The sequence below is a fragment of the Odocoileus virginianus genome, chromosome 7 (assembly GCF_023699985.2).
Source record: "Odocoileus virginianus isolate 20LAN1187 ecotype Illinois chromosome 7, Ovbor_1.2, whole genome shotgun sequence".
Lineage (NCBI taxonomy): Eukaryota > Metazoa > Chordata > Mammalia > Artiodactyla > Cervidae > Odocoileus > Odocoileus virginianus.
In genome coordinates this window covers 68,104,447-68,128,622 of record NC_069680.1, presented here as the reverse complement: position 1 = coordinate 68,128,622, position 24,176 = coordinate 68,104,447, and the positions used below count along the sequence as shown (strand labels likewise).

Here is a 24,176-nt window from a genome sequence, read left to right as displayed (position 1 = left end):
TTTCCCCACCTGTAGAACGGGAAATGCTGAAAACCATCACTTAGGCAAGTGCAGGGTAAAGCCTTGTAATGAAAGCACATGGAAACATCCAGCCAGCCCTACTTCCTTTCCTGCATCTCCCAAATCTTATGAGCTCCTTTGAGGAGTCAGCTCTGAGCAGATATTTGTACCCAGAGATGAATGAAAGTTATACCTGTTTCCTGGGCTCTCAGCCTCAGTGGGAAAGGCAGCACTGGGAGTGAAGGAGGCCATCGTTAGTCCAGTCTGGGCCACTGGGGCAGGTTTCACAGATGAGGCACCCTTTGAACTGGTTTGAGAGAGAGCTGAGTTTGCCAGGGGTGTGGGGAAAAAAGGGCTTCTTAAATATAGAGAATAGCCAAGACCAGTGTGGGGTGGGGTATTTAAGGGCCTCTTGGCTTTCTCCTTTCTGTAGCTAATATTTGGCAGTAGCCACAGATGAAGCTATTGGTGGGGGGGTCTCTGAGTCAAGGTCTAGTATGCTAACGGATTCCAGTTTAGAGAGCAGAATCTGCTTGATGCTGGTGGGCAGGGAGGGGCGCTGGTGTAACAGGGCAGGCTGAGGCAAGGATGGGCTACTGGGGAGGGGATGTGCTAGTCTGGCCTCCTGCTTCTGCCCACCTTCTATCTGTCTTATGCACTGTGTCAGGAGGCCTGTCCTACCCAGATGTGGACAGACAAGAGCTAGGAAGCACCAGCCTGGCCCTCATCATTCCCTGTTCAGCCCCAGTGGAAGGAAGGATGCTGTCATTTGCATTTCAAAACCTGTATCTCCCCACATCTTCCTTTAATAAGAGCCAATTACACCTCTGCCCCAAACCGCAGGTTGCCTGCCTGTCATTGGGACTTTTATCCTGTTTGGGGTGGGGAGAAACTTCTCCCTTAAATGTCATATTTAGCATATGCAAATGAAGATAATTGTCCTTAATGGAAGATGAACTCACCTGCTTGCTGAGCACTCCAGACAAAAGCAGGCATTGATGAAATGGGCACCAGGCTGGGTCCGGGGTCTGCTCATCCATTTCCCCCCTTAGCCAGGGGCTCAACTGGCCTTGCCCACCTCCCTCCACCTATCTGGAAGATGACAGTCCCAGAGTCTCTGCCAGTTAGAGGGAACCCCATGTTGAGCTTATTCTTCCATCTGACAAGTGTGGACACTGGGGCCTGGAGGTGGGGGGGACTTGCTCAAGGTCATAGGCTGAGTCACACCTCTTGGGGGAAATCAGAGTGGAAGTCTGCAGCAGCCCAGGTTTGGGGAAGTGAGGACTCTAGAGATCTGATGGTTCTCCAAGAAGGCAGAATGGAATGGAGAAACAGCCCTGGAATCTAGCACTATTTTCAGAGAGTATATAGTTAATGGTTAGGTCTTTAGGAGGGACTGTTTCCAGTCTGGTAGCTGTGCTGATCTGGAGAGGGCTGGAGAGGAGAGGGGCTCTGGAGACCATATCATCCATTTCCCAGTGGAGCCCAGTGCCGCACCCATCTCTACCATGTCTGCCTCAGACCAAGAATAGAGTCGGGATGCGCGCAGGGGCATGAGCCCTCTGTCACTGCAGTGTGCCAATAATGTGAGAGTGTCCTCCAAGTGTATATTCCCTGAAGGGTTGGGGTTCCCTCTGGGGACGAGCCTTGATTGATTGCCCTTTGTTCCCTGAGCTGACCACAATGTGAGGAATTTAAGGAGCTCCAGACTTGGGTTGGGACGATCCCCTGGAGAAGGGAATGGCAACCCACTCCAGTATTCTTCTCTGGAGAATTCCATGGACAGGAGAGCCTGGTGGGCTACAGTCCATGGGGTCACAAAGAGTCAGACATGACTGAGCGACTGACACTTTCACTTCACTTTCAGACTTGGGTGCAATGTGGAGATATGGCCTCTTGTGCCCCAAGAATCAAAGCTCTGGCCTTGTCTAATTTCATGGTCAAGGTTTGGGATGGTGCCTCATCCTTGGGTCCCATCCTGCTTCCTGTCTGGACTTTGGGTCTTGCCCCTGACCCCTAGGGAACTGTATTGTTGTCAAGTTTGAAAATCTGGATTCTAGCTCCAACGTGTCCACTTAGGCTGTGTGACCTTGAATACTGTCCTGTCCTCTCTGGGCCTTAGTGCCCTCCCTGTGGGGGGATGTGGTGTATCTAGCGCTTTGGAGTACGAGGCGGGAACACCAGGGGGCTCAGAATGATGGCTAGCACATGGGATGTACTCAGTAGAGATTTGCTTGAATCATCACTTGTTCTTTCCCCTTGCCCGTGGAGGGGCCTGAGTCCTGCTATGACTCCCCCGGGTGCCCCATGCTCTGCCCACTAGCCCTACCTGGCTGCCTGGGCTGTCTCCCTCCTGTTGCCTCTTGGTGGGTCTCCCAGATGATCAACTCAGCCCAGCCATCTCTCTGCTGGCTGACCCAGGAATGCTAGTGACCTTAGGGGAAAGGCACAGGGGATCTCCAGGCTCTCTTTTTACCAGGTGTCCCGACAGGTCTCAGAGAGAAACAGGGGTTTGCCCAAGGTCACATGATGAGGTCAGGGGTCAGCCAGCACATCTCCAACTTTGATGGTCTATGAGCTCCTATCACAGTGAGGTGCATCCCCATGGGCTGTGAAGGGCTCAAGTGTTCCAAGAGGAGTCCACAGCCCTTGACACCAAAAGGCAAAGGGAGGATGAGGGGAGACTGGGCTTGGTCTGAGCAGGGTGAGTGGAAGCCCAGCTCCTGGCAAATGTGTGTCTTTATTCCTGCCCCTGCTCCAGGCTCTCTTCTCTCCACCATGGCTTTCTCCAAGGCCCCGTTCCCTGGGGCTGCGTAGGTCACCTCCCACTGCCAAGCCTGCCTTGTGACTCAGATCAGGCCAACGACCACGGCTGACTTGCTCTTCTGTGGGTCTAGGGATGGAGGGCATGGGCCTCCGTACGTGCCCTCCCCACAGAATGATGACTAATTCTAGGCTGTGCACACAGGTAGAGTCGGAGCTCTTGCCTCATTTTGCAGAACCTAAGGTCACACGACCAGCGGATCGCCAAGCAAAGAACCAAGATTCCAACCCTCTGGCCTCAGAGGGTTTCTCTGATGCCTCACTGGGTGGAAGAAGGAAGGCGCGACGGCAGAGGACACACCCACCTTTCTCTCCTGATGTCTGGGCCACAAACAGGACCGGCAGTTCTCAGAGATTCCCAGGGCACTGGAAGGCAAGCCACTAGCTGATGGACTCAATGCTGGGTCGGAGCAGGAGCCCTGGCCTCCCCTGGGAACTTGTGGGGAGCTCCCTCCCAGCTCCGGTCTCCTCGGTCTGTCTTCGAGGCTGCCCGGAAGCCGTCTCCCTATGATTAACGAGCATATCCCCTCCCGTGGGTCCCATGCTGGGGGATGGATGGGATGTGGCTTTGGCTGGTGTGGGTAGTGCTGGTGTTTGGGGAGCCTTGGAGTGTGGGCTGCAGCTGTTTACTTGGCAGGGCCTTACTCACAGATGTGAGGCTGTGGGGGTGAGTGGGGACCTGAGGGGTGGGGTCAAACCCAGAGAGAAGCTGGTGCCATTGCCCCTCCTCAGAACGAGCCCATTCTTGGCCCCTGCACTCCTGGAGAGGACTCACCCCCACTGCTGGAAGTTCAGGACCATTGCTCTCAGAACCCACCCCTGATGGTGGCCCAGCTGTCTCCAGCTGTCCCCAGATGTTGGTCCAGTTTCTTCTGCCCCCGTACCTCCTAGATGCTGACCCCAAGGCTCCTCTTATTCTGGCCAGTGTGGTTTTGGTTTGGGGATTGAAGCAACATTGGACTCAGGCCCCAGTTCCATTATCCTGGGCAGTGGAACTTGGAGCTGGGAGAGGCCAGGCTTGGAAGAGTTCTTAGCTAATGGAAAGATGGGAGTGTGGGCTACTCCCTGCTTAGCTCATCTCAGGGGACAGGGCAGGCCCTGCATCTTCCTAGAGCACAGCCATAGGTTTCCAGGATGTGAGCTCAACACCAAGGGTGGGGGTCGTTTCCCACTCCATCTGGGACACTCTTTTGTTCCTTGCCCAGAGGGCCTGCCAGGTCTTTTTCAACCTGTAACAAGAGGTTGTAAGGGAGGTGAGCAGGGAAGCTTCTCGAGTTATTGGCTACTATTGTTGTTGTTCAGTCACTCAGTTGTGTCCGACTCTTTGGTACTCCATGGACTGCAGCATGGCAGGTTTCCCTGTCCCTCGCCAAATCCCGGAGCTTGCTCAAACTCATGTCCATTGAGTCAGTGATGCCATCCAAATGGAGAGTGGAGAGGGCACTCAGTATACTTCGTCAGTGCTGAATAGTTTTGTGCTTATTGGTATAATTCACCTGCTTCTTCTTCTTCCACCCTTCCATGCTCCACTCATTTCTCCATTAAATTATCTATTTGCCAATCAAGTCATCCATTCACCCATCTGTTACATTATTTCCACACATCTCTCCATCCGAGCATCCATCTATTCTTCCACCCATATACTCTGGTTGAATGCTCCTGTTAGGCCAGGCCTTGTGCAGGTTGCTAGGATACAGAGATAAACAGTTCACCCTCTCTGCTCTGAGAGTATCCCCAGTCTAGTGACCAGATATAAACATCCACGTCTTCTCAGCAATGTCAAGTTGTAATGAAGGTGAAAGTTGTTTCATGAATCCAGAGGATTAACTGACTCCAACTCAAATGACACCTCCTCGAGGAGGTGATCACACCATGTGGTCACACCGTATGACTTGGGAATTTGACAGGCAGAGAAGAGGGCTAAGGGCATTTCTGGCAGATGGACTAGGCTTTACCAAGCCCAGAGCCCTTCAAATACACAGCATGTTCAAGGGAACACAGTACTGTGACTGCAGGTGGCCAAGGAGTAGGGAGATAGGCTAGAGAAGAAGGAGCCACGCTCAGGGCCAGAGGGTGGACAGCCTTGGATATCAGGTTAAGGCTCTTGAATTTCCCTGTGGTGCTTGAGGCACCAGGGAGCAGCGGGAAGCAGAGATATGGCCTGGTCAGACATATATATTAAGAAGATAATCCCAGCTGCATTAAATATTTCTGAGGCATGTGTATCTGGGTTTGGATCCTTCTATTAAGACGTTGGGCAAATAAATGAATTGCTCTGTTTCTGCTCCAAAATGGAGGGGATGCTCTCTACCTCACTGATTTGTGTGTTATAAATGAGAGGTTACTGAGAAGTGCCTGGCATAGTTCCTGATACATAGTAGATGCCCCCTGAAAAGTGAAAAAATGAAAGTGAAAGTCACTCAGTCATGTCCAACTCTGTGACCCCCATGGACTATACAGTCCTTGGAATTATCCAGGCCAGAATGCTGGAGGGGATAGCCTTTCCCATCTCCAGGGCATCTTCCCAACCCAGGGATCGAACCCAGGTCTCCCACATTGCAGGCAGATTCTTTACCAGCTGAGCCACAAGATGCCCCCTAACCACCTTATTCTGGATTCTGCCTAGACCCAGCTGGAATGAGAGCTTGGGTCTTCTGCCAGTCATTTAATCTCCGAGGACCTCAATTTTCTCATCTACAGAATGGGCACAAGAATAACAACCATGTAGGATTGCTGTGAGGAGTGGACCGGGTGATGGAGTGTGTTGGATGTCACCATAGGGGCATAAGACTCAGAGAACCAGTGATGTCCCAGCTTGGGACTTGGGGACTGGACCAGTGACCCTGGGTGCTCTGGCACAGGGCCACCCGAAACTCCTCCTGCCCATGAGTAGCTCCCTCATCCCCGCCCTGCCTCGCCCTGCCCAGCTGCTCCGAGGAGATGGCTCCCTGGCCCCATGACTGGAGCTGCTAATCTCCAGCAGCAGCGGTTGGAGGCGAGACCCGACATGTCCGTGGCACTCAGCAGCCTGGTTTACCCAATGCTGTGGTTTCGTGAAAGAAAGTGTTAGTTGCTCAGTCGTGTCCGACTCTGCTACCCCATGGACTGTAACCCACCAGACTCCTCTGTCCATGGGGATTCTCCAGGCAAGAATACTGGAGGGGGTTGCCATGCCCTCCTCCAGGGGATCTTCCCAACCCAGGGGTTGAACCCAGGTCTTCTGCGCTGCAGGCAGATTCTTTACTGTCTGAGTCACCGGGGAAGCCTGGGACTGCTACCCACCACCCCTGCCAGGTTCTCCACACTGACCGTGGCTCCTGCCTGATGGGCCAGGAAGAAGTCAGAGAGAGATGTGTCCAAGAAAAAATCCATGTCTGTAAAGGGCCCACCCTACCTACCTTCTGCAGTGACTGGAAATGTGGAGAAGGAACATCTCATACCCATGTCCTCTCCCTTGTCACTTGTCCTCTGAGGAAGCCTCAGTTAGCTCATCTGAAAAATGGGAATGATGGTACTAACCTCACAAATTCTATCTTGGAGTCAAGAAAAAATATGGAAGAGAAAGACCTTTGTAAAATGTCATGTGTGTTCCGTGCCTAGTGGCGGGGTCACCTAGTTCCTGGACTTGTTCTCAAGGACAATAATGCCCTTCTATGGGAGCAAACGACAGGCCAGGCTGATGGCTAAAGCGGAACACCTTCCAGAAAGAAAGTGTTCTGGGGAACTAGGAACCAGGAAGTCCTTGAATTCCATCCTTCTTACCTGGCCTTGCTGTGCTGCACATGTACACATTTGCACACACAAATGCACACGCATGCATCCATACCTCATACATACACATATGACACCAATTCACAAATTCGTACATGTCTGCTTACACAAGCACACACAGCACCACACCCCAAGTCCACATGTACCTGCACTTCTCCAGGATATGTGCATGTGTTCACTCACAAATGCACAAACCCTGTTACACACCCTACAACCCCTTCACAAATGATAGCTTTTCAGCAGTAGAAATACCCACACTTAACTGTGCTGACTTTGATGCCCTGGAGCAGAAAGTACCAGAATAAACATCACACTATAAAATGTCAGCTCTGTAGATCTAGAAAATAAGGGAGAGATTATAGTGAGCACCTTGGCCTCTCTCATTTGCTACTTGCTGACTTACATCTAAGGAAAATGAAGCTCAGAGAGGTGGGGAGCAGGCCACAGACAACTCTGTGACCTTGGCAAAAACAGGAGTCTCATTATGGTCATGGGCAGCCTTTCTGACAGCCCACGCCCCTTCTTCTTGTTGCTTTTCTGCTCTGAACATGGCATCTGGCAGCCCCCATGGTCACCTAGCCCCACACTGTTCTCTCGGCTCCTCATTTGGGGCAGGACAGGGATAAAATCCCTGACGGGAACACAAGCAGCCCCTGCCACGGATGACACAGACAGTGGCTCACTTCCCAGTTGGGTCTTCTGAGAGGACAAAAGAGCTTGGCTCTTCACCCCAGAAAGGGTGGTGTCCAGGGGCTGGTTTATCTACGGGTACCCCAAGTCCAAGGCCAACTGATTACTATTTTTCCAGGAATATTTGATACTTGAAAAAAAATGATCGACTTCGAAAAATGACTGCAAAATCAAAATTAATTGATGTTTAATTGAATATGTGCATAATGTAACATCATGTCAACTTGTTAAATTTAAGTCATCTCAGCTCCTATGAAGTTATATGTAAATGATATTTGAAGTGGGATGTAGATGCATTCTGATGTGTTTATTATGATGTGGTCTGACACTCTAGAGTGAAAGGGTTGCAAAGGGGGCTATGAAGATTTAAAAACAGCTCTACTGGGGCGAGGCAGAACGGTGGTGCTGCCCATAATGGTTGAACTCCTTTCTGACAGCTCTGTCAGCACCTGCTGGGGACTCCCTGGAAGAGTCGAGGATTTTCGGTATCTGCCAAGGATAGGCTAAGCTTTGGACAACCATTTGAACTCTGAAATTCTAGAATCCTCCTGGACACTCCAGCAGGTTCATGCAGGAGCTGAATCTGGTCTGTTTGCCCTGGCTGTCTGACTGGGGCAGATGGGGTAAGGCAGGACAACCTGAAGACGCAGAGATTATCCTCAGCTTCGGGGACCAGGGACCGCCAGATTTCAGGTGTCTGAAGAAAGAATGACGGGGCAGCTCTGCTGAAAAGAATGACAACGGGGCTCAGTTCCTCACAGCCTGGGGCTGTTCACACAGCTGCTGTAGGCTCTTGATCTTGCTTTCTCTTTGAGATCACATTGGGTGATCAGGATGAGTTTACGAAGCTGGGCAATGGGGCCAGGGAGCTTCAGGAGGGTTGAAGAAGTCTCTCAGGTTCTCACCGCTGAGAAAGCACAGCTCTGGGAACAGAGCCTTGCCCTCTTGGCTCTGGGCTAGGCAGAGCTCCCCTGCCCTACCTCTTGACTCCCAGATCCCTGCATTTGCCTCCGGCTTCCTCTTGCCTGCAATGTCCAGGCCTCTATCACCCAGCTGCCCGAGCCCAGCACGCTTTTGGAGCAGGTTCCTACTCACCAGGAGCCAGGCGCTCCCTTACACCTCCCAGGCTCCTGTGCTGAGATTGACCTTTGTCCTAGTTCTGGCTACTGGATTGTCAGCAACAGGGGTGTGTCCCCTCCAGCCTGCAGATCTGATTTATCCTGAGGTTAATGGAGTGTGGGGCTCCAGGCTCCTGTCTTGTCCTGGCCACTCTCTCTGGGGGCCTTGGGTATGTTGTTTTATAATTTCTGGGTACAGTGGTGTTGGAGCAGCAGTAAAAAATATAGATATAAAATACATGTAAAAATATTTTACATGTATTATAATTTTATATAAATTGTCTTAGAGCCCCTATATTGTGTAAGTTTCAGGCCCAGGAAACGTGGGTGTGCCCCTGTGATGGAGGCAATTAATGAATGTGTATCTCTACCATCTGCCGTCCTCTCTTCTGCAGTGGCCTTGGAGGCCAAAGCGACAAGATGAAGGAATGATGCTTGCCTGGTGTAGGCCTTTATGTGAGCAAGAGTAAAGCTATATATGAAGTCACGGAAACTTGGGGATTTGTTACACAGCTTAACCTACAATGCTGACCCATGCATACACTTTCATCTCCATTTCACAGAAGCAGAGACTGAGGCTTTGTCTTTGGTGGGTAATGCTGGTGTTCTCAGAGTTGCAGTGGAGGAGCAGGGACTTGGAGCTTGCTTCCCACAGAGACCAGGGCTGTAGGAACCATGGTCTGTGGACTCCAAATCCAGAGCTCTGAATGCGGGAGACTTGGGCTAAGGCCAGGTGTTTTAGAAGCTTCATGGAGACCAGCCCATTTCCCAAGGGACCACAGAGTGAGGGGTAGCTGGTGTAGGGTTAAGCTCTGAGCCTGGAGCAACTCTAGGAGTATTTGAAGGTGTTGGGTGCTCTCTGGGACACCTGGGTCCCTGCAGCTCAGCACCTCGGATGCTGACTTCACAGAAGGAGGTCAAGGTCATGTGCAGTCTGTTTCTACCAGTGTGGATGGAACAAGCAGACCTGACTCCTGGCACAGCTGTTCCCTGATATGACTTTAGAAATAGGCTTGACACCTTCGCTTGGAAGAGAGGAGAGGCCACAGGTTTGAAGATCTGAGGGATTAGGGTATGAGGGGCTGTGAACTGGTGGCCAGCTCTGCCTGCTCTGGGCTGAGGGCAGTGGCTGCTGGAGTGTGGGGGACCCCAAGGGCCCATGAGCCAGAGCTCCAAGAGCATCAGAGATTCATGTTGCCGTCTTAAGGGCAGTTTCCTTAATAAACTGTTCTATGCATAGTGCTGAATTTATTCTTCAATTGCTAATCAAACCAGTGGGTATCATGTGGGGCTGTATATGGTCTGTACATGTATATTTTCCCAACTATATGTGCTACACAAGTAGGCATGTCCACCATTTTATCTGAATGAAGAGTGTAATACTCACCTAGTGTGGTTCAGTTCAGTTCAGTCGCTCACCATGTCTGACTCTTTGTGACCCCATGAACTGCAGCACGCCAGGCCTCCCTGTCCATCACCAACTCCCAGAGCCTACCCAAACCTATGTCCATCGAGTTGGTGATGCCATCCAACCACCTCATCCTCTGTCATCCCCTTCTCCTCCTGCCCCCAATCTTTCCCAGCATCAGGGTCTTTTCAAACGAGTCAGCTCTTCGCATCAGGTACCAAAGTATTGGAGCTTCAGCTTCAACATCAGAACTTCCAATGATCACCCAGGACTGATCTCCTTTAGGATGGACTGGTTGTATCTCCTTGCAGTCCAAGGGACTCTCAAGAGTCTTCTCCAGCACCACAATTCAAAAGCATCAATTCTTCAGCGCTCTACTTTCTTTATAGTCCAACTCTCACATCCATACATGACCACTGGAAAAACCATAGCCTTGACTAGACAGACCTTTGTGGACAAAGTAATATCTCTGCTTTTTAATATGTTGTCTAGGTTGGTCATAACTTTCCTTCCAAGGAGTAAGCATCTTTTAATTTCATGGCTGCAATCACCATCTGCAGTGATTTTGGAGCCCAGAAAAATAAAGTCAGCCACTGTTTCCACTGTTTCCCTATCTATTTGCCATGAAGTGATGGGACCGGATGCCGTGATCTTAGTTTTCTGAATGTTGAACTTTAACCAACTTTTTCATTCTCCTCTTTCACTTTTATCAAGAGGCTCTTTCGTTCTTCACTTTCTGCCATAAGGGTGGTGTCATCTGCACATCTGAGGTTGTTGATATTTCTCCCGGCATTCTTGATTCCAGCTTGTGCTTCCTTCAGCCCAGCGTTTCTCATGATATACTCTGCATATAAGTTAAATAAGTAGGGTCACCTAGTGTGGTAAGAGGATTAAATAAAATAATTGGACGCAGTGGGTTAGCAGGTGCTTGACCCAGAGCAGCACTTAATTCAGTATGCACTCCATCCTAAGTTGCGTCAGTCGTGTCCAACTCTTAAACCCCATGAACTGTAGTCTGCCAGGCTCCTCTGTCCATGGGATTCTCCAGGCAGGAATACTGAAGTAGGTTGCCATGCTCTCCTCCAGGGAATCTTACTGACCCAGGGATCGAATCTGAGTCTCTTATGTCTCCTGTATTGGCAGGTGCATTCTTTACCACTAATTCAGTATATATGTATATTTAATAATCACTATTATTGTTGCTCTTGCCTTGGTTATAAATATTTGCACAGTTCAGGAGCTCTGGTGCCACCAAAGGAAGGGCTCTGTGGTATTGGTATAGTCCTCAGACCTGTCGGAGCCCAGCTTTTTTTGCCTTGTGATGGTCTGGGTGGTCTACAGCCTCCTGTCCTCTGTGTTGGTCTCTAGCTGACTCTTTTAACTGGTCAGCAGAGCTAGAGCCGCAGTGAGTCTGGGCAGCCTTGGGTGGCCTCAGAGGCTTCTGCCAGCTGGGCTGTGCTCCGGTCCTGTCTGCTGCTGCTGCGGCTGAGCGTGTCAGCTCTCCCGGGCACAGAGAGCGGCCCCAGTCGGCTCTGACCCGGCCACATCCCAGCTGGGACGTGCCCTCTGTTCTCTCCGGCCGCCAAGTGAGCAGCTTGACAACTTGCTCTGCTTGAGATAGGAAAGACTCCTCCCTGAGCCGGGTCTTGTCTAGAAAACCATCATGCTAGGCCAGGTTCACTAGAAACAGAGGGTGAAATGGGGATTCCTGGGCAAGTGCCTTGTTGAGGGGTGTTCTCAGGAGAAGCCAGTGAAGCAGTCAGTGAGTGAAGCCGGGGAGGCCTCCTACAAAGCAGAGATGTAACGGTCTCTTACCCTGATCCCACTGGAAATTCTAGAGTATGAATTGCACCAAAGATTTGTCCCAACTTGAAGCAAAGGGGCTGGGATTTATTTATTTTTAAAGCAATTTTTTTTTTAATTGGAAGAGAATTGCTTTACAATGTTGTGTTGGTTTTTGCCACGTGACAACATGAATCAGGAGCTGAGATTTAAACTCTGGCATCTGTAAGTCAAGGATCGAGTGCTCAGTCATTCAGTCCTATCTGACCTTTTTCGACCCCATGGACTGTAGCCCACCAGGCTCCTCTGTCCATGGGATTCTCCATGCAAGAATACTGGAGTGGGTTGCCATTTCCTCTTCCACGGTATCTTCTCAACCTGGGGATTGAACCTGTATCTCTTGCACCTCCTGCATTGGCAGATGGATTTTTTTTTTTTTTTTTTTACCACTAGTGCCACCTGGGAAGCCCAAGAAATTCCTGCATCGTCTGGAGAGATGGCTCCTATCAGCCAAGGGCAGTTCTGTGGGGAAGGGTACAGTGTGTGCTGTTAGTAACCCACCATCACCCCACCCCTTGCCCAACAGCTAGGGGATGGAGCTGTGGGCCGGCAATGGGTCCAGGTGGGGCACGGATCACACCAACCACGCCCTACATTGCCATTTGTTCTCTTCAAGGATGAACTTGTATTCTGCCTGGATTCAGTTCTCCTTGGCTTAAGAAACACCCATTATCTGGACCTACTGTCCACCTGGCCCCAGGGTGGACTGCCTGTCCGGGTCTGTGGTACCTTCTGTTCTACTCCCACCCACTCTGACCCCCTGGGCCTTGCTCGTTCACTCATGACCTGCTCAAGGTCATGTTCACAAGGCCGTGTGAGAGTATTTGCTCCAAAGCAGAGGGGTTTGACCTGGAGAATGTATTTTCTGTTAAGAAAGGCACTAGAAAGGACCCATTTTCTTTGGAATTGGTGCTGGGAGGTGGAGGAAAGGTCTAACGCATGCATGTTTTTTTCCTTTCTGCAAACTTTCCAGCCAAGCAGAGGAGGCTGCACAGAGAAGCGCTCTCTCTCCTGCCCTCCTCCCCACCCTCTCCCTCCTGTTGGGCTGTCTCAACTGCAGCCCAGCCTTGTAGCTACTGCTGGGGAAAACAGAAAACCACAGCTATGTGGCACCAAACAGGGCTGCATCATGTTTACGCAATGACAGAGGCCTGGGCCTGACTCCAAAGAGGCGGGGGCCTCTGCAGAAGTTCAGACAGCCCTTCCACGTCCAAGGCTGTGCTTTGGAGGCCGAGAGGGCTGAAAAGCCTTTGGCGGTCACTGCCTCCAAGTCTCTCATTTCACCAGGAGGCCTAGAGACAGGGAGTCAGTTGGCCAAGGTTGCGCAGAGAACTGAATTCTGGTTTGGGGAACGTGGGAGGGAGGACTAGGCTGAGGTTCCTGGAGGACCGGGTTGGGGGGTGGTGTGGGTGGGACTGGGAGGGACTTGTTCCGGCTCCTGTGTGGCTGCTCTCAGCTCCTGCCCCGTCCTCCCCTCCGTCTTTCACTCTGCGTTGGCAGGTGGATTCTTTACCACTGAGCCACCTGGGAAGCCCACCCTCTACATACAATTCAGCTCAGTCCCTGAGCCTGCCATCTCAACTCTCTCACTGTTTCCACTCTTCCACAAAATGTGTGGCCGCCATACTTTAGACCTCTCAAATCTGACCACTTGTTTCTGCTCCAATGTCTTTGAGGTCACCAATGAGGTGTCAAAACCTAGTCCTACCTTATTTGTTCTGTATTTGGAGGTCTTTGTTCTGTATCTGACACTGTGATCCCCACACCACCCCACCTTATCATATAGCCCACTTCCATTTTGTCTTTTTAAAGTCTTTATTGAATTTCTTGTAACATTGCTTCTGTTTTTTTGGTTTAGTTTTGGTTTGGATTTTTGGCTGCCAGACATGTGGGATCTCAGCTCCCTGACCAGGGATGGAACCCACATCCCCTGCATTGGAAGGCAAGGTCTTAAGCCCTGAGCAAGTCCCCCACTCCCCTTTCTTGAATCAACAGTCTGATCCCTCTGCAGTTCCCAGCAAGGCTTCCTCTTCTGTCTAATGTCCCAAACTGGTTCCTCCCCTGCTTTCTGTTTTTAGTCTCAGCACTTTTTGCCTAGGAAATGAGTGAGGAATAAGAAAACTTCCTTTATTCCTAGGGATACAGCTGTGGCCATGCTGTTGAAGACTTGAAAGTGACACTCTTAGATTACCCATCCTCTGCTCTGAATCTCCATAGATCATTATTACCTATCAGGACGCCCTTCCTGGATATCTACCAAGTTCTAATTAGAACCAGCCCTCCTACATCAAGTTGATCATTTTTTTTTTCATTTTTAAAGATATTTATTTCTTTGGCTGAGCCAGTTCTTAGTTGCAGCTCAAGAGATCTTTGATCTGTAGTTGCAGCATGTGAGATTTAGTTCCCTGACCAGGGGTTGAACCCTAGGCATTGGGAGCTCAGAGTCTTAGCCACTGGACCACAAGGAAGTTCCAAGCTCATCATCTTCTCTAGAACTGTCCTTCATTCTTGGTTAAAAACTCCACTCAGTTGCCAGCATCAGAAATCTGGGTTTCATTCTTGAGGTGGCTTCCTGCCCCAAGATGTTGACATCCTAATTCCTTTGCAGATGTGATTAAGTTGAGGATTTTGAGATGGGAAGATTATTCTGGATTATCTGGGAGAGCCTGGTATAATCACAACAGACCTGACAGGAGGGAAACAGGAGGGAGACAGGAGGCTCAGAATGAGTAGTAGGCAATGTGACAGTGGAAGCAATAGGTTGGAGTGATGTGGCCACAGGCCAAAGATTGCTGACAGTCCCTGGAAGAGGTGAGGAAGCCAGAAACTGGAAGAGGCCAGAAATGATTTTTCCTCTGGAGCCTCTGGAATGACTAGTCCTGCTGATACCTTGAGTTTAGCCCTGTGAGATTCATTTTGGATTTATGGCCTTCAGAACTGTAAGAGAATAAATGTATGTGTTTTCTCAATAAGTTTGTGGCATTCTGTTAGAATAGCCATGGAAAACTGATAGCACTTTCATATTCTCCATCACTGATTATACTCCTTTGGTCTCAAATCCTATCAAATTTCTCTCTATAATATCTTTTTGATTTGCTCCCTCCTCCATTCTATCCTCAAGCCCATGCCATCCTCATTTCTCCCAAGAGCTTTAACTAATCACCCTATGTTTCTAAACCATCCCTTCTGTTGCTTCTAGAGTTAGACTCTGACTTGTGTTTCGTAGAAAAGATGGTGCCCTCATCCACAACCTTGACTTCCAGGCTAGGCCAGAAGATCAATGTGTTTAGACTTTGGGGAGCCATGGGATGTGTGCCGTGATCAGTCCCTAACCTCTCTTTCTTGCCCATATCCCTACCCTGCCATTGAGTTACATGGGATCAGCCACAGGCACCCTGCTGCATCATCCTTATCCAGAAGTACTCCTCTATGACTTCTACTAAATCATAAAGAATCTGGGCCTTCTTTGAGTCTCAGCTTTCTCATCTCTCCCATTAAGGGGCTTGTCCAGATGAGCTCCACAGCTGTATGGAACTCTTTACCCTGAATAACTGAACCAAGTCAACTTTGTTGACCACCCAGTGTTCAAAAGGTCTCTCAGTGGCCACTAACCCACGCTGTCTTGGAAATATATGGTGTGTAATGGGCTGTGTTTCCACTGATGCCCTCTCAGAGTCAGTGGGCTGTGCATACATGTGTAGCATATGTGGGCTTGTACGTGTGTGTTTTGAGGGGGAACAACAGAATTCGAAACAGTTTATTAAAGAGCCACTAAAGGCGCCTTGGCTATGAAATTTCTCCAGGAAGAAAAAAATCTCTATTTTGACGATTTTAAGTGTTAATGATTCAAAACCATATGGATCACATTTCCCTCCCATCCTTATGGTTTTTAAAAAGTATCAGTGAGACTGCTTAGGGCAAAATGCATTTATGATTCTATCGATCCGGCAGCTTTGTGAAGGCCATTCAACAGATCTGAGAGCCTGGCGGGCCAGGATGCAGGTCCTTCCCTGGGCGCTTGCCTCGTAGTCTCCAAGGAAAATTGCTCTTGGCAGCTAGGGAGAGTTTTCGACCTGCAGCTTGGTGGGAAAGGAATGCTGTATCCCGGTGGGGTTTTTTGCAAAACCTCCAGAACTAATTTTAAAATGACTTAGTCTTTGGCAGACTGAAGAGGTGTTAACTCAAACCCGGGTGTATTTCAAGGGAAATGTAATTAGAAAAATGCTCTCCTAGTTAGCTGGGAGACTGTGCCGAGCAATAAAGATTCTTGTTGGGTAGCTGTTTGGTGAGATAAAAACGTGCTGCATCAGGGTCAAAGTGTAGGCATTCATGCGGGCTTCCCACCTCCCTCCCTGCCCAGGTACAGGGGCCATGAAACCCATCTATGCTGCAAGGACACAGCAGAAATCCTGCTTCCACTGTGCAAGGACAAATTCTGGGAGTTTATCTTCCTTTCACTTTGTCCCTTCAGCATAGTGGACACACACTCATGACCACTATCTGCAGCACTATGTACTCTCTCCACATTGGAGAGAGCTGACTCTCCGCCCCAGCTTTGCGATCCTGTGGGAAAGTGACTTGTCAGTATCCTATATCCACCATAGTCAAGGACTAGCATGTGGCTTGATGTGTAGTCAAGTGGAATGAATGAGGAGGGAACAGGGTAAAATTTGAGAAGTTCTAGCAGTGTTTCATTCATCCATTCATTTGATCCAACCACTCATCAATCCCCCCATCCATTTTCCTTTCCAACCACCCACTGGCCACCCATCTATGCATCCTTCCATCCACACAGCCATCCATCCTCCACCATCATCTATTCATTCTTCCCTGACTTATCTACCTACCCATCAGGCACTCATTCAATAGAGTAGATGCTTTTCTTTAATAACACTGCATTTAATATAAAATGATCTTGGAAATTTTTCAAACCCTTTGACTCTACCAGCATATTATAACAACAAGGAATACCCACCTCAATATATCTTAATATTATGCAATATGTACTTAAATTTTTTCTTATTAATCAAAATACTATAGAAATGGTTAAAGGTGTATATGTGAACCTCCACAATTCTGTCTTCTTATCTCCCCAAAGATGGTGTTTCTCATTCTCATGCATGTTTTAATTTTTTTCTTACCATGTATTTATGTATGTGTTCAGAAACAATGCAAAGTTTGGTTTTTCGGGTTTTAAAGCTCTATGGAAATGATGTCCCACTGCAGGTGTCATTTTATAACTTGATTTATTTTTGCTTATGGTCCTTATGATCCTGTTGCACTTTTTATGTCTATATCTATTAAAGCAATTATTAGCTTGTCGTATGCTCATCTTGGTCTCTCTTTTAGATTGCAAGCACAGTCCAGAGGGCAGAGAGCTCATCTTCACATTACCATTTCCCCAGAGCCTGGCAAAGTCCAGCTGACTGACTGCGTTGATAATGGGCAAAGCTCTACTGAGTGCCAACCCTGTACCAAGTGCCAGGCTCTGGGGTGGGTACCCAGATGTGGCTCAGCCTCGAACTCAGCTCCAGGGTTCAAAGACAGTCCAGATCTAGAACCAGGCTACAGGTGGGAGGGAGTCTACAGAAATGCGAAGGAAGACTGAAAAGTCTGATGATGGGGGAGAGGGTCAGGAAAGGCTTGACTTATTGACAAGTGATAGGAGTCAAACATTGAATGATAAGAAGTTTCACAGTCAGGTGAAGAGGGAGCAGGACTTTTATAGTGGAAGAAACTGCACAGCTGAGACTTGGCATCCAATGCCAATGATTCCTGTTTCCTTGCCTAGGAGATGCCTCCATTTAAATAGTTTCTTCACTTAAGGCCTTAGGTCCCTTTGTCTGGTAAACCTTTGCATGCAGCATGGAATTTTTGAGGCTTTATCTCATATACCCATTCATCTCTTCATTCATTCAGTCAGCAAATATTTACTGAGCACCTACTGTGTCAGGCCTATGCTAGGGAGCCAGAAGGGTGTTTCTTGCCCTCAGTCTTGTGGGGAACAACAGAGACAACAAAACAAACAGATAGGAAAAATGTCTATTTTTTGGCAAGAGTCCGATGGGCTATTGAGTCCCAGATGGGGTACTTACTTGGGCGGTGAGGACTCCTCTCTGAGATTTGAATGATAAGAAGGAAGAGCTATTGGAAGACCATGGGAAGAACATGCAGGAAGGAGAGAACTGGCTTGCTCCAGGCAAGGAGAATGTCCTATGTGTCTGGGACAAGACTGAAGAGAGAAGCAAGAGATAAGAGCAGTCATAAGATTGCCTGTGGGGTAGGTAAGAGGTTTGTGCTTTATTTCAACCAGATGAGGAGACTTAAGAGGGTTTTTAAGCAGAGAAATGATGTGATCAGTTACTTCTAAATGAATTAAAGTAGGGGCCTGAGGGCTGGAGTCGGAAAAGAAGTCAGGAGGCTCTTGTACAGTCCCGGTCGAAGTGGCTGCAGCTGACTCTGGTGGTTGGCAGTGGCGATGGAGAGAGGTAGCTCTGGGGTGTGTTTCAAGGCAGAGTTCATAGGCTTTGCTGAAAGGGTGGATGTAGGAGAAGAGTGAAAGGGCAAGTTTGTGACCTTGAACCTCCGGTGGATGGTGGGAGTCATGGTCACTGAGAGGAGCAGATTTGGAGGTTGGAGCAGGAATAGAGAGTTTTGTTTTGGCTCCATTGATCTCGAGATGCCTCTGAGACAGCCAAGTGGAGTTGCCCATCAGGTGACTCAAGTTGGGGTCCTAGGGAGAGGCCATACCTGGAGATGCTGCTCTGGCTGTCTGGAAATGACATCTAGTAACTGGCAGGTGCCTTGTCCTATCCACCTGCCGGAAGGGGCAGCTCACAGCCTCCCTCCCCGTTCACTGTGTCCTTTCTGAGGACTAGGCAGGACAGGGATTAATGTACCCATTTTATAGCTGGGGAAACAGAGGCCCAACAAGGGCAGAGTTGTCTGACCACCCAGGCAGAGTCTAGTCCCCGCTCCCTGCCCCAGGCCTGGGTTATCCCCAGACCTCCCCTACATCGCTGGGTGAGTGAAGGCAGCTTCAGCCTTCCCTGAGGATCTGATCGTCAGACCTTGATCTTCCTCTGTAAACTCTCTTTGTGGTTTTCATGGTGCATCCAAGTTCAAAGATGTCAGAACCAGGGCTTGTATCCAGGATTTCCCTGCATGGGCCTGTGTATGTTCTGGTGACCTGTGCCTGCCAGGGGCTGATGGTCACTCAGTGAGAAGCACTATGATGGGCTACTACACTCCACATTGTAAGGGAAGGGCAACCAGATACAAGGTCGTGATGGGCAGGGAAAGGACTTATAAAAATCAAAACTTGCATCCCTAAGTGCTTACATTCTATAGACATGAGGCATGATTCTAAATACATGCATGGTACTATACACTTGAAAAGTAAGTACAAGAATGATAGCCATTTTATAGAGAAGAAGCCAGGCATGCCTTGATGGTCAGGGTCCCACAATAAGGAGCAGAACTGGGACCAGACCCAGGTGGCTCAGCTCTCAGCCATATCACTCCAAGTGGTGTTAAATCAGTATGTTGCTGTCACCTGTTACATTAGAGGTGGGGAAACTGAGGCCCTGTGTGTGAGCCATTTCCATCAGGACCATATGGAAGTTGCAGGTCCCTGTGGCCCACACCTTGTGCTGGTAGGAGGATCCGGGGACAAGGTTCCCTTGGATACGGGTTTTTGCCTGCCTGTTTGTGATAAGCCCTTGACAACGTAAACAGCCGTGGCCTGGGGAAACAGGAAAGGCAGACAGAGGGGCCTAGCACACAGGCCATGGCCGGATGAGCTAATGGCTGGAAGGAGAAGCTCACATGCTTGGGTTGTGCTTCCCGCCCACGGGAGCTGGTGACCAGGATGGGGATGGTGCTGGGACTCTTTCAGGGACAGGGAGGCCTGGCTTCCTTCTCCTCCACCGACTAAGCGACTGTGTGACCTGGGGCTAGGCCTGGTCCTCCGCTGGGCTACATCAACTTTGTCTGTAAAGTCAGGGCTGGGTTAGAGTCAGAGCTGCCATTCTACTAGTAAATATAGTTAGCCCTCCATATCCACGGGTTCCACACCCACAGACTCTACATCCATAGATGGACAATATTTGGGGAAAAAATTTTCAGAAAATTCCAAAAAACTGAACTTGATTTGCTGCACTCCAGTGACAATTTATGTAGCATTTACATTTGTTTATAATTATTTACAGGGCACTTGCATTGGATTCTCCGGTGGCTCAGTGGTAAAGAATCTTCCTGCAATGCAGGAGATGAGGGAGACAAGGGTTCAATCCCTGGGTTGGGAAGATCCCCTGAAGGAGGGCACGGCAACACACTCCAGTATTCTTGCTGGGAAATTCCATGGACAGAGGAACCTGGCAGGCTACTGTCCATGGGCTCATAAACAGTCAGACACAACTGAGCGACTGAACACACAACATACATTGTATTAGGTCTTATACATAATCTAGAGATGATTTATAGTGTATGAGATGATGCGTGTAGGTTAAATGCAAATATTTCACCCTTTTATATAAGGCACTTAAGCATGCATGGAGTTTGGTATCTGTGCGGGATCCTGGAACCCATCTATTGTGAATACTGGGCTCCAACTAAACTGAGTGCTTGCTGTGTGCCCAGTGAGGGGTGTCTGTGATTGGGAACCACCCCCTTCCCCATATTTTATTGTGGTACCAGCAGGTGGGGCCTGAACATCTGATAGTGTCCCCTCCTGGGGGTAAGGGGAGGACATGGTATTAGGGGACACCTCCTTGAGAGGTCAGCAGAGGAGCCCTGGAGGAAATGATTTCTCATTGGAACCCTGAAATGTGAGTAGGTGCTCAGTGAACAGAGGGAAGCAGCCTCGGACACTGCTAGACATAACACATTTAAGATGAAAAGGAGATCGATTTATTGTTTTGTATTGAGGTAAAATTCACGTAAGATAAAATCAGCCAATTTGTGAGCATTTCATGCATCCAGTCCCTTCCGCCCAGTTCCATCAGCTGTTTTTCACCCTGACCTTGGTGGTTTCCTGCTCTAAACACTATGATTCTGTGATTCAAACAGCAGAGCAGTTTCAAGACAAAACACACATTGGTCACACAGGATGACATCATTTTTACAAAAACCATTTTGCAATAGATATGACATCCCCATTTTCCACTTGGGGACACCGAGAGAAACTGCAGAGCTCGTGGTCCAAGGCCACAGCATTGGGCCAGGGCCAGGATTCTCACGCAGACATCTGAGCTCATGTCTCCGGCCCTGGTGGTTCCCAGGTGTTGGTCTTCAGACCAGCTGGGCACCTGGTTAGGAATTCAGATTTAGGGGCAGGGGCCCAGGCATTTGTATTTCTTATTCTTCTGTCCCTGCAGAATGTGGAAGGACCTGATCCCAGCGCCTCAGGGAAGAGACAGCCGGGACCTGCAGTGGCTCAGGCCTGGGCAAAGGGATCTGATGTCACAGAAGCCTCAAGGTGGGCCCTTTTCAGCGGTGGCAGCTGGTGGGCTGGCAACTCGACAGTGGTGGGCGTCTGGGGGAAGTGGGGAGGGCAGGTGGAGCAAGGAATGGGGCCCGGGCAGCTCTGGGACAAAGCCCTCTTTGCCAGCATCCCCGGGCGTTGGCCCCGCTGACAAATGGGCCACGGCTTCTCTCATTAATTTGCGGAGTGGCATGTAATAATAAAACGCTCCTTAAAGCTGGGATGTGGCATGAGCGACTGCTTTCTCAGGTCCTAATAAGGATCATTAACTGCATATGAAAAGGTTTTATAAACATTTGTTAAACTCCCTGAGCTTACCGTGCCCATGGCTCGGGGCGCCCCGAGACGGCTCAGTCGGTCAGAACCAGCTGGAGAGGGAATGATCCGGGGCCCAGGCCCCTGCTGGCTCCTTGGGCGCCCTCCCCACCAGCACCCTGCTCCAACTCCCAAGCTTCTCCTGCTTGGCTGTGAAGTGACTCGGGGCTTCCCAAGCTCTTGCTTCTGAGCAGGCCAATCCAAGGTGTTGAATGAATGGCTGGCTAAGTGGGTGGAAAGCCAACCCCACCATCTCCTAAATCTAGACCTGTGGGCAACCCCTTTTACCTCTCAGAGCCTCACACTCCTCACCTGTCGAGAGGTTATTTGCTCCCTGGGTTTCTGGGAAAAGATTGGGTGCAGTGGAACGCAGATAATGGCTTCTGATTACCCTCCTTTTCTCTCTCCCTCCCATCCTCTTCCTTTCCTCTCTGTAGTTAGAACTCTCACCCCTGGAAACTGAGGACTGGGGCTGTAGGGATTCCAAGAACAGGGAAGGTGGACGGACCCTCTTCTGAGAGGGGAAGAAGGGCCTGGGAGTCAGTCTCCTGCTACCTGTCAGATTATCCATTTTGTTTCCCGTCATGCTCTGCACTTGGAGAGGGAAAAGGCAGCCCACTCCAGGACTCTTGCCTGGAGACTCCCATGGACGGAGGACCCTGGCAGACTACAGTCCATGAGGTCGCAAAGAGACACAACTGAAGCAACTTAGCACATGCTCTGTGTTATACTCACTTCCCACAACTTCCAAATGTTCAGAAAAATTATGTCATGCATAATCATCTGCTGTTAATGGCCTTTGGGGCCATGGAAGATGTTGGGCCTGACTGGACTGAGCAGGGTGGGAGGACAGCAGGATTTGGCCAGTCTGGACCAGTCCTGGGTGGCTGAGCCGCCTCCCCACAGTGGGTAGGGACCACAACAGCAGGAGTGGCCTCAGGGGGCTTGCTGCTGGGCCTCCAGCGAGGGCAAGAAGGCAGGAGGCCATGGGGCTGGCTGGGCCCCACCTCGCTCTTACCTGCAAGGTGGCCCGGCAGTCCTTGGAAGGACTCTTCCTTGGCTGAGCAATCCTGTACCTCTTCCTGTGTTCCACACGTGGTTTCAGTGGAGGCTTGGGGCACACCCCCGAGCTGGCTGGTGCCCAAGATCCATCTCCCCCACAGCAGTCCCCTCCCTTCCCCTGCTCCCACCCCTTTCTCACCCCTCAGCCCTCCGTTCCCGAGGAAACTTGATTATAAAACCACAAACAACACTGGCCTGCTTATTTAAGCTCATTGCACGTGTGGCCCACTCCCCCCAGGCCGAGCAAGAGTTTCCAACAGGACGGCCAGGGAGGAAGGGTGTGGTGGGGGCCAGGGTGGGGGGAACAGCGCAGAGACAGGTCCATGAACTGGGAACGTTTGCAGAGAAAAATCTTTATCAGGCGTGACCCTGCTGAAGCTGGAGTTGGGGCCTGTGTGCATGTGTGTGCCTGTGTGTATATACGTATATGCACCATGCCCACTTGGTGACTCCTGGATGTAGGAGTTGGGAGTTGGTAAACAAATCTAGATTCACTGGCCATATTCCCAAGACAATTGTATATCAGAAACTGTGCCAGGCACATTTACATCCATTTGACCACAGCTCTTTATCCCAGTCACTCTAAGAGGAGCACATTCTTTTTATTCCCACTTTGTACACAGGGAGATTGAAGCTTCGGAGGTTAGTGTCTTGCTCAACATCACACTGCTGGACACCTCCACTGGAAATCCTCCCTCTGTGCTCCCACCTTGACCTGACTCCACACTGGTTCTTGTCACACTGCATTCGAGGGGCCCAGCTGTGTGCCCAAGTCTGCCTCTTGCTCCTCACACTCAGGGGCGTGTCTTCTTTGTCTTTGTTGTGCTAGTATGTGGCTCAGGCCCTGAAATGTGGGGAGGAGTCAAAACAATCTGATGGATCCATAAGCGATTGTGCTCAGTCATCCCGGAGCAGAGAAGGGTGCTCTGCAGGGAGGGGGACTTGGAGCAATGGCACAGCTGCAGCAAAAGCTGGTCCCAGCATTCTTCATGGTTCTAGACTGGGCAGCACATCAGAACAAGCTGCACAGTTCCACTTGCTCATCTGCCCTGGGGTCCTGGGATGCATTTGTACATGAGCCCTTCCAGGGGATTATGACACCAGGCTGGCTGGGGGACTGTTGTGCATGCTTTGCTCTGCTTTCTCCAGGAGTGCTGAGTATAGGGTGAGAGAAGGCCCTCTATGACTTGGTCTCACAAGAGAGGGAGAAAAATCAACCAGCACCACTCACTATCTGCTGGGAAACTCACAGCCATGACTCATGGACAGATGGGGGAACCTAGGCTCAGAGAGGGAACGAGCTCACACAGTGGGTGGGGCAGAGCCGGGGCTAAGCCTCAATTTCTGGTCACCTGGACTCTCAGCCCAGTCTTGCAGTTTGAACCAAAGCCTGAAGAGTAAGCGTGCGCATGGCATGGAGGAAGGGAAGGGATGGGGCGATGTGGGTGTGAGACTACATAATGCTGTCAGCTTTTGCCATGAAACCCACGAGCTGCCTCACTTAGTTAAATTTATTTCGTGTTTTCCTTTTTCAGTCAGCCAAGCACGTTCAACCTCAGGCATCTCTCATGAAGCCAGAAAGAAGGGCAGGAGAGAGTTATAAGATTTCCCTTTCAAAAGGAAAAGAAAAAAAAATTCCTCCTATCTCTTTAGCTCTCTCTCC

The 24,176-nt window shown here is 49.9% G+C and overlaps 1 long non-coding RNA gene across 3 annotated transcripts in view; it reads left to right on the top strand.

The window, feature by feature from the left end:
• The window catches only part of LOC139036074 (uncharacterized), a 345,733-nt gene that overhangs the window by 105,108 nt on the left and 216,449 nt on the right, over window positions 1-24,176 (top strand). Inside the window, exon 4 of one of the 3 annotated variants that reach the window (XR_011488807.1) lies at window positions 21,030-21,359. The exons of the other annotated variants lie outside the window; for them this stretch is intronic. This is a non-coding gene — a long non-coding RNA (uncharacterized lncRNA). Of the gene's footprint in view, window positions 1-21,029; window positions 21,360-24,176 lie in introns of those variants that run through there. 3 annotated transcript variants of the gene reach the window in all.